This window comes from Callorhinus ursinus, unplaced genomic scaffold (genome assembly GCF_003265705.2).
Source record: "Callorhinus ursinus isolate GAN/ISIS: 27379988/994484 unplaced genomic scaffold, GSC_fseal_2.0 scaffold14, whole genome shotgun sequence".
Classification (NCBI taxonomy): domain Eukaryota; kingdom Metazoa; phylum Chordata; class Mammalia; order Carnivora; family Otariidae; genus Callorhinus; species Callorhinus ursinus.
In genome coordinates this window covers 11336327-11347507 of record NW_027397076.1, presented here as the reverse complement: position 1 = coordinate 11347507, position 11181 = coordinate 11336327, and the positions used below count along the sequence as shown (strand labels likewise).

At 41.3% G+C, this 11181-nt stretch overlaps 1 pseudogene; it reads left to right on the top strand.

The window, feature by feature from the left end:
* Positions 1-2886: 2886 nt before the first annotated feature.
* Positions 2887-3187, top strand: LOC112832065 (ATP synthase F(0) complex subunit g, mitochondrial pseudogene; annotated as a pseudogene).
* The last annotated feature ends 7994 nt before the right edge of the window (positions 3188-11181 follow it).

Below are 11181 nucleotides of genomic sequence, written 5' to 3'. Positions count from 1 at the left end.
CCTGAGGTTAAAAATTCCTCATATCAGTGAGGTCATATGATACATGTCTTTCTCTGATTGACTTATTTCACTCAGCATAACCCCCTCCAGTTCCATCCACGTGTTGCAAATGGCCAGATCTCATTCCTTTTGATGGCTGCATAATATTCCATTGTGTATATATACCACTTCTTCTTTATCCATTCATCTGTCAATGGACATCTTGGCTCTTTCCACAGTTTGGCTATTGTAGACGTTGCTGCTATAAACATTGGGGTGCACGTACCCCTTCGGATCCCTACATTTGTATCTTTGTGGTAAATACCCAGTAGTGCAATTGCTGGATCGTATGTTGCTCTATTTTCAACTGTTTGAGGAACCTCCATACTGTTTTCCAGAGTGGTTGCACCAGCTTGCATTCCCACCAACAGTGTAGGAGGGTTCCCCTTTCTCCGCATCCCTGCCAACATCTGTCGTTTCCTGACTTGTTAATTTTAGCCATTCTGACTGGTGTGAGGTGGTATCTCATTGAGGTTTTGATTTGGATTTCCCTGATCCCAAATGATGTTGAGCACTTTTTCATGTGTCTGTTGGCCATTTGGATGTCTTCTTTGGAAAAATGTCTGTTCATGTCTTCTGCCCATTTCTTGATTGGATTATTTGTTCTTTGGGTGTTGAGTTTGATAAGTTCTTTATAGATTTTGGATACTAGCCCTTTATTTGATATGTCATTTGCAAATAAGTTTTACTATTAGATGTCGGGGTGTTGACCTATTTTTATTGATTTTGAGAGGGGTTCTCTGTGCCTCCTGGATTTTGATGCCTGTTTCCTTCCCCACATTAGGGAAGTTCTCTGCTATAATTTGCTCCAATATACCTTCTGCCCCTCTCTCTCTTTCTTCTTCTTCTGGGATCCCAATTATTCTAATGTTGTTTCGTCTTATCGTATCGCTTCTCTCTCAAATTCTGCCCTCATGATCCTGTAGTTGTTTATCTCTCTTTTTCTCAGCCTCTTTATTTTCCATCATTTGGTCTTCTATATCGCTGATTCTCTCTTCTGCCTCATTTATCCTAGCAGTTAGTGCCCCCATTTTTGATTGCACCTCATTAATAGCCTTTTTGATTTTGACTTGGTTAGATTTTAGTTCTTTTATTTCTCCAAAAAGGGTTTCTGTAATAACCTCCACACTTTTTTCAAGCCCAGCTAGTATCTTTAAAGTCATGATTCTGAACTCTAGGTCCAACATTGTACTAATGTCCATATTGAGTAGGTCCCTGGCAGACAGTACTACCTCTTGTTCTTTTTGCTGAGGTGATTTTTTTCGTCTTGTCATTTTGTTCAGAGGAGAACAGATGAATGAGAGAACAAAATGCTAACAGGTTAACAACGTCCCCAGCAAATATACTCTACACAAATCTGAAAAGACCTGAAACCAGGGGAAAAGAAAGGGAAAGAAAGAAAAAAGAAAGAGAAAAAGAAAAAGATAAAAAAAAAAAAACCAAAAAAAAAAAAAAAAAAAAAAAAACAGACTATGATCAAATATGATCAGGCTAGTACATAGATCAGTGCCACACACTAGATTTTGGGTGTATTTTGGTCTGTTAGAAGAAAGTGCCTCCTAAAATTTTAAAGGAAGAAAGACTTATATATGTACAAAATAAGGGTTGATACAATGAAGGGTTGGAAGATGACTGTAAAGATGAAAATTATAAAAGATTTTATAAACGGAATTGATAAGAAGTTGTTTGAAAGAAGAAAAAAGAAGACTAAAAAAAAGAAAAGAAAAAAAAAGGGAGAGAATGTGATCAGGCAGGAGACTAAAACAAAGCCATACACTAGTGATTTAGGGTATATTTTGATCTGTTAGAAGAAACTGTATCTCAAAATTTTAAAGAGAGAAGAATTTATATATATATGCCAAAAATAAGGGTAACTACTATGAAGGGATAAAATATGACTCTAAAAATGAAAAATAAAAAATGTTTTTTTTAAAAAAGGATTGATAAGATGTTGGTTGAAAAGGGGAAAAAGAAAAATTCAAAAAAAACAGTTAAAAAATTAACTTTGAAAAACTAATGAATTATGGTAAAAAAGCCATGAATTCTATGTGCAGTATTCCCCTAGCGCTGGAGTTCTCCCGTTCTCCTTGATCGGTAAACTTGGTCTTGGCTTGCTGGCTGTTCGTGCTGATCTTCTGGGGGAGGGGCCTGTCGCTGTGGTTCCCAAATGTCTTTGCCAGAGGCAGAATTGCCCCGCCCTTGTGAGTCCGGGCTAAGCAATCTGCTCGGGTTTGCTCTCAGGAGCTTTTGTTCCCTGCAAGCTCTCGATACAGCTTTGGAGGACCATGGTGAAAATGGTGGCCTCCCAATCTCTGCCCGGAGGAGCTGAGAACTCGGGGCCCTGCTCCTCAGTGCGCCCCCAGAGAAAAGCAGTCAATCACTCCCGTCTCCCCCGTCTCCGGAGGCACTCCGTGCTCACCCGGCCTGTGACCAAGCGTTTCTATCTCTGGCACCCGACCCCGTGTGGAGTCTCCAAACCCAGCAGATCCCTGCAGTGTGCTCCCGCGCCGCTCCTCCCGGGGGGATGAAGGGGAGTCTCCCCGGCTCTGCCGCTTGTTGGGTCCCTGCTGGAGGGCAGTGGCCAGACTGGGCCGCGGATCACAGTTTATGGCCACCCCGAGCTGAGAGGCCGTGCCTCAGCTCCATCTCTGCAGCCGGCTTCCCCGGTCCGATACCTGGGAGCTCTGCTGCACTCAGGCACCCCCGGTCTTTCTGTGACCCCGAGGGTCCTGAGTCCACACTGTCCCGTGAGGTTTCCACCTCCCACTTAGCCACTGGAGTGACGTCCCTCAGTGGAACCGACTTCTAAAAGTTCCAATTTTGTGGACATTCAGCGGCCGCCCGGGGCGACGGACCTTCCAGCTTGGAACTATGGCCCAGTTTGTCCGTAACCTCGCAGAGAAGGCCCCGGCGCTGGTGAACGCTGCTGTGACTTCCTCAAAGCCTCGACTGGCCACATTTTGGCACTATGCCAAGGTTGAGCTGGTTCCTCCAACCCCTGCTGAGATCCCTACAGCTATTCAGAGCCTGAAAAAAATAGTCAAGAGTGGTCAAACTGGTAGCTTCAAACAGCTCACAGTTAAGGAAGCTCTGCTGAATGGTTTGGTGGCCACCTAGGTGTGGATGTGGTTTTATGTCGGCAAGATCATAGGCAAGTGTAGCCTCATTGGCTATCATGTTTGAAGACCAAACTTTAACATCTGTTTATATGTGGCTTATTATTTGAGTGTTCTTGGACCATGTGTGATCAGACTGGTATTTGAGTAAAAGAAGATAATGTATCAAAAAAAAATAATTAAAAAAATAAAAGTTCCAATTTTGTGCTCCGCTGCTCTATCACTTGCCAGAAGTGGCCGACAGAGGCCCCTCCCCCGCCGTCTATCCTCCCAAATATCGCCTCGGATTCACTTCTCCGCACGTCCTACCTTCCAGTTAGCAGTCGCTTCTCTGTTCAGAGAGTTGTTGCTACTCTCTTCTTCGATCTCCTGTTGAGTTCGTAGGTGTTCAGAATGGTTTGATCCCTCTTCAGCTGAATTCCTGAGACCAGAGGAAATCCAGGTCTCCTACTCCTCCGTCATCTTGCTCCGCCCCCCTGGCCTCTTCTCATCTTGAAGTCAGCCCTAGCCGGGAGTCTCATTCAAAGAATTAAAGTTAGAAATAACCAAGAAGCAATTTTTTATCTCTATGAAATCTATTAAAATTGTCCAGAGATCCCACTGTTAACACACAGCAAACATGATAGAAACCAGCTCTTCCTGCCAGTTTTTGCCTACAGAAGAATCTCATTTCTGTGCGTGCTTTCATAGGCCTTGCACTTGCCCCCAGGGACCCTCTTTTCCCTCTCCAAGCTCCCGAAACCTCTCAAACTCAGCTCGCACAAAATGTCTTTTCTGTCTCCCCTCCCACTGTCTGAATCTACTACTTTTCTCTTGTCAGTAGTTCTCTGATATTTCCAGTGCCAGCCTGGCAGGCTTCTCCCAACTTCTCCGGTCTCCCCATCATCCACAAGCAGTCAGTGGTTGGCCCAGGAACCCACCTGGCAACACATCATTATGCTGGGGGAGGCAGCAAGAGGGGCTTGGCTTCTTCCCCTCAGCAAGCTGAGGGCAGAGGGGAGGCGATGAATATGTAAATGATAGTTTTTCCCTATTAGGAGGGAACTATTTAATAAATCCTAATTGAATACTTATTGCCAGGGGCAAAACACTGCCAGGTGTGAACTTGTTAAAACAGACATAGCCCGTGGCCTCAAGGAGCTTACTGTCTACAGGAGAAGGCAGTTCCCAATAAGTGAAAAATCACTCATGTGAGGAGTCCTGCAGCCACCAGGACTCTAATCCCGATGTCCCTAATGATGGAAATTAAAGAGGTCACATCCCATTCCACATCCAGTGTTAAGTGTAGAGACCTCTTCAAGATGTCTGTAAAGTTCCCAGGGAGAGGCAGATGAAGAATGAGGTATATTTTCCTACCTCTGCTGAATTCCCATTCTCTGCTCTATGCCTTGAGGTCAATCCTTTATCTCCCTGATTCCCCACTGAAGCAACAAGGGAACAAAGCCTGTGATGTGTAGCAAAACTTTCGCTGAAGTTTTCTAGGTCACTGTCAGAGAGCTACATTCCTGCATGATGCAGCAAATAACTTTAAAACTACATAGTAGTCATCTCATCCTAAAAGTCCTTCTGGCCACCATGACACAGGGGATTTCTCACTGGTTTCCCTACTTCAGTTAGCACCCAGACATTGATCATCTTGCTGTTTCACGTGTATGTGAGACACGTGCATACATGTGCGTGCGGGTGCGCACACACACACACACACACACACACTAATTCTAAATTCCTCTTACTCCATTATACACAAAAATTCAGCTCTCTTCTCGCTTATACCCAGACTCAGCTCCAGGCCCAGCCCTAGATAACCAAAACCTTCAGGTAGTCAGACAAGCAAGAGCTAGCTCTTTTGTTCATGTTCAAAAGCAAAGGAACCACAAATGTATATAGCCTTTCCTCCAACAGGATCTACCCTCTTAACTAAGTAACCAAAAAATTACACCAACACTGAATGATATAAAAGTTGTCCCTTTCTGTGTAATAAGATTAGATCAAATACTCTCTAAGATCCACTAGAATATAAGTTCCAAAAGAGCAGGGACAATGTCTCTTTCTCTGCTATATCCTGGATCTAGCACAATTCTATCTCAACAAGTAGTTGTTTCTTAAATAATTTGTTAAAGTCTCTTTCACTGCTGACATTCTGTGATCCTTTCACATTTGCAATTCTTATTTTTATTTTTTATTTCATACTTTTCTCACATATGGAGAAAGAACAGAAGAAAAGTCTTAGTCCAAAGAGTTAAAGCATTAAGCTTGTTTTTTATTACTGTATTGGGATTATTTCAGTTATGAATAACTGAAGAACCAGCATTTTTTTTTAAATGGCTTAAATGATAAAGAAATGTATATTCCACTGAATGCAAAGTTCAAAGATGATATTGTCCCATATTAACCAAGTCAGCTGCTTGGCAACGTTATCAATATTCCAGCTCCTTTTGTCTTTCTACTCTGCCATCCTCCTTGAGGTCCTTAAGAACGTCTACCCGTAGCTGCAAAACGGCCGTGGCTGCGCTGAACATCGTATTTACACATGACACAGCCCTTCTCTGGGTCCTTCATCAGGAACAGAGATTACCTTCCCAAACGCCAGTCTGTGGACTTTACCTCACATTTCACTGGCCAAAATCACATCCCACGCTCAGTCCTACTCCAGTCAATGGCAAGGGGGATAAAAGAACCATGGCTGCCTAAGACCTATCAGGATTTAGCCCTTGGACTTGGGACACCAGAGTCCCAGGAGATTCCCAAAGTCCCTGAAGAAGATGGCCACTTTTTACCTGAATAAAATTTGGGGTGGTAGCAAGGATAAAGGAAGGCGAGCCTCTGGGTAGTCAACCAACAGCATATACCATAATTACTATGATAAAAAAAGCCATTCCAAATATGATAAGAATTATTTGGGGGGGAGAGACTAATTCCAAATGAAATAAATGTTTTTCAGATTGCATCACCGATGAACCCAAAATTGTCAATACTGATGCATTAATCTCTTTTTCTACAAACCTTTAATCATATTTTATGTCCAAAGTAATTGGGAGTATTAGAGGAAAAAAAACTGTTAATGTCTCCCTTCCTTTCATTATTTAGGATTCCTGTTTTAATTGAAAACTTTCTGAGGGATGTATTCCCATCCCCTATGCCATGACACTGAAACAAACAAAAACCACATGCAATGGATTACACCAAACCCTAAGAAGCTGTTATTTATTTTAAATGCCATATAACCCACCCTCTTGGAAATATTCATTATCTTGTGGAAGCTTCTCTCCTGGATACCAACATAGAACACATTAGAGTTAGTCGTTAATTCTAGTGACCACAGCAAATAGGGACAGACACTGAGGCTGTAAGTACAAAGTGTCAGGCAACCTGGTGGAGATCCAGAGAGGAAGACAATGTACCCTTCTGCATCTAGATTAAGTGACAAAAATCTGACCTAAGCCATCTTAAAAACAGGATTTTTACTGATTTATCAAGACATTCTCCGTGATTCTTCATAGAAAAGAAACTTCTCCCTAATTCAAATTTTTGTATCATCTTCTTTTAGGACTTTTTTTTTTTTGAAAGAACAAAAAGTTTAAAAGCTTCCTACTTGCCAAATAGCACAGCATGATAAATACTATAGCACCCAAATTACTATCAGCAGAGTCCCAGTAATTCACATCTGCTCATGGAGTTTCCTTTACAATCAATCAGGTGTATTGAAAAGGTCTTTGTGATGAAGAAGGGAACAAAAGTCACCTGTGTTTTTCAGTTTACTCTAATTTGTACACAAGATATAATTTGCTACACCGCAGGTCTCTTGCTCAAAGAGATTCAAAACAACAAAAGCAAAAATAATCACTACTATTCTGAGACTGAGCTAAGTGATAAAGAATCTAGCTGTGATCAGCTGGGAATTACATTAAATCTAAACCTTACAAAGGAGCAAAGATTTTTAGTGAAGGAAAACGCCTTAAAGTTTATCCACTGTAACCCCTCATTTCATAGATGATGAGGCCAGTGGCCTTGTAGTTAACATGGCCAACTGGATACATAAGTTGATTTTCATTCCCTCTTCATACCCAATTAGACTATTGGTAAAGGAACACAGAAGGTGTAAACTCTCTAGGCAAAGAGAACAGGAGTGGAGATACATACTAGACAAGAAACCACAGTGGGATAGACGAGTGGTGGTCACCAGCTTAGCAGACAGAGAAATCTGGAAATTAAGTGCCTCCAAAGGGAAACTCAATGGTGAGAAAACCTGCTTGTGCCCCTAACCCCCAGAAAGGACGGGAACTGGTGACACCAGTTATCTCTGAAGTGGTGAGGGATGGGAATGCAGATCCAGAATATTGATTAAAAGCCAGGAGAAGGAGCTGGTACATTTCCAAAATCCCCTTCCCAACTCTACTCAGTCAGGAGACTGCTCATCCTCCACTTTGACAGAAAGTGAGAGGTTTCTACTCTAGAAACACCAAACCAGAGAAGCTGCATGCTAAGGCAATGGAAGGAGGGATGAGGCACAACAGGGAATTACACTGAATTAATAACAATGACAACAATGATAGTAAAAATGGGTAACTCATTGAACACTCATTATGTTTCAAATACTTTAGGCACTGTATTTGTAATTAATTGCTCAACCCTAACAACTATCCCATAAAGTAGATACTGTTAGTGTCCTCATTTTACAAATGAGGAAACAGGTACAACAAGTCAGAAGTGACAGAGCAGAACTTTGAAACCAGGCAGTCTGACTGTAGCATCTAATTATTAACCATCATACAAGGGATGATCATACCGTCATGGTTTCCAGAAAGCCATGATTCAGATATACAGCTCCAATAGTAAATTTGAGTGTTCATCATTACAGAAGCTGAAGAACCACAGAGAAAAGACCTACAAGTCCTGCCTGATCAAAGTGACCAGTCAGCCCAACCCACCAAGCACATGGAGTTTTAACTCAACTTTTTAGAACCTTACAATTTAATATGAACAGACAGCCAAGGACACCATACATTTGAGCGAAGTCTGTAATGTGAAATAGAGGAACCAAAATAAAGTAAAGAAAGGCAATTCAGAGAGAACAGAAACAACACACAGAAGAAAACTTTTAAAAAACTAGAATATCCTCTGGGGCGCCTGGGTGGCTCAGTCGTTAAGCGTCTGCCTTCGGCTCAGGTCATGATCCCAGGGTCCTGGGATCGAGTCCCACATCGGGCTCCCTGCTCGGCGGGAAGCCTGCTTCTCCCTCCCCCACTCCCCCTGCTTGTGTTCCTCCCTCTCTCGCTGTGTCTCTCTGTCAAATAAATAAATAAAATCTTTAAAAAAAAAAAAAAAAAAACTAGAATATCCTCAAAGAAATAAGAAAAACAATCACATCCCCAGAAACAAATGATGTTATTAAAAAATATACATATATACTTGTAACAAGAAAAAAAATTTTAATTTTTAAAAAATGACACCAGAAATTTTAAAATTTAAATAGAAAAATCAGAAGTCAAAGATGAAGAAATTAGAAAATAAATAGGTACACAAATAGAGGAAAAATGAGAAATCTGTACAATCAATCTAGTATTCTAATATTTTATTAGTAAGAATTCCACAAAGAACCCCACAGAGAGAGAGAGAAAAGAAAAAATTAGCAAAGAAATAATACAAGAAAATTTTCCAGAACTGAAAAAAAAAAACTTTGAAAAGGACCTATTGAGTATCCAGCACAATGAACAATAAGAAATAATTCCAAGGTATGTCATTTTAAATTTCAGAATATCAGGAATGAAGAAAAGATCAAAAGAAATTCAGGCAGGAAAAAAGTAACATGTCCAAAGAATTAAGAATCAGAACAACATTAGATTTCTTAAGAGGAACTCTAGAAGTTAGTAGACTGGGAAGAAATAGCTTCATAATTCATGATTCTGAGGGAAAAGGATTTCCAAACTAGCTTTTGCTATTTCTCCAACCTCTCCTGCCCTGCCCTGCCGAACCCAATCAAACTTGCAACCAGCTTCAAATCTAGAAGAAATTAAGTAAATCCCCAGGGGTGCATGGATTGGCCTGCACTGGATTTCGTGGGGGTGGCCATGCCAGCCAACACTGTTACCCACCACTGTGCTGTCACCATTCCAAGGATTGCACACTGGGCAACTTTCCTTTGGGGATTTACATCATCTCTTGCAGATCCAAACTACTCCACCTTTATGATAGTTTTCCAAAATCTGATCTTTTGGAGCTAGTAAATTAATGTCTCTATTTTCTGTTGCTGCCCTAACCAATTACCACAAACACAGTGATATATAACAACACAACTTTATTATATCACAGGTCTTAAGTCAGAAGTCCAGGTAGACTAGACTGGTTTCTCAGCTGTGGGTCTCACAAGGCTGAAATCAAGCTCTAGGCCAACCTGAACACTTTATCTGGAGACTTTGGAAGAGAATCTGCTTCTGGACGCATTCACTTGGTTGGTAGAATTCAGTCCCTCGTGGACGTGGGGCTGAGGCCCCCACTTCTTGCAGGCTGTCAACCAGAAACCTTCTCTCAACCCCTACAGGTCTCCCTTTGCTCTTTGCACACAGCTGCCTACACTCAGGGCCAGCAACATCATATCAAGTCCTTCGTGCCCTTGGACCCTTGCCGACTTCTCCTTCTGCTGCATCTATTCTGCCTCCAGCCAAAGAAAGTTCTCTGCTTTGAAGGGTTCATGTGATTAGATTGGGGCCATCCAGATAGTCCAGGGTGATCTCCCTATGTTAAGGTATGTGACCCTAATACATCTGCAAAATCCCTTTCACCCCATTACAAAATGTGTTCACAGTTTTCAGGATTAGGATGTGGACATCTCAGGGGAACCATTCTGCCTACCACAGTTTCTAAAGAAAAGAAACTCAGTTTACTATGGCAAGAGATAAATCTATTTAGTCCCTGGCCCTTCACTTTGGAATAGGAACATCTGTACTTTCCCATGTATGTGATAAGACCAGAAATTACTAGTACAACAAAATCTGAGTGCCTACTATGTGAAAACACTGGTAGACCTTGGGAATTCAAGTGGTTAAAACACAGAGTCCACTCTCAAGGTTCTCACAATCCAGCAGAAGAGACAGAAAAGTAATCATAAAAATATGTGGAAAATACAGTGCAAGATAAACTAAATGATTTTTAAAAGCACAGCAGTAGGGCACCAACCCAGACTTATGGGATGGGGAGAAGGTTTCTTGAAGGAAGTAACACTGAAATGAATTTTCAAAGATCAGGAGGAGGAATGCCTGAGTGGCTCAGTAAGTTAAGCATCTGCCTTTGGCTCAGGTCATGATCCCAGGGTCCAGAGATTGAGCCTGCTTCTCCCTCTGCCTGCAGCTCCCCCTGCTTGTGCTTTCTCCCTCTGACAAATAAATAAATAAAATCTTAAAACACACACACACAAAGATCAGTAGGAGTTAACCAGGAGTGCTATTGGGAATTGGGAAGGTAGAGAGAGGGGAAAAAGCAGAAAAATATAAACATTCATACACATTTACATGCAAATATTTTAGAATACGAAATGAACATCTTAAAAGCAAGAATTCTCTTATGAGCATTGTAGGATTTTCTGGACAAAGTTCCTAAAGAACGGTATGACTATTAAAGAAAACTACATCTCCTCTAATAAGGTGTTAGTGCATTATATTCATTCTAATATTTTCTAAACACTTGCATATATGTCATTTTATATTTCATCAACCCCGTGAGGTGAGAAAAGCAAATATTGTTATTCCCATTTCATAGATATAAAAATAGAGTTCAGAGGAATTAGGGACTTTATGAGAGGTGACCTAGCCATCTCCTGATGGGATTCTGATCAGAAACCAGACCATCCAGACCCAGTTAGAAAATCCAGTATTTCTTTCACTGCAGTGGGCCACATCTACTTTACAAGTTCTGTTGAATTTACGTAGCTCTTTGCTTCAGTTTTTAAATGCATCTGATATAATTATGGATTTATGAAATACCTGAAGAGCCACCAATTGATTCTTACCTTTTGCCTTTGAGCTTACTGCAC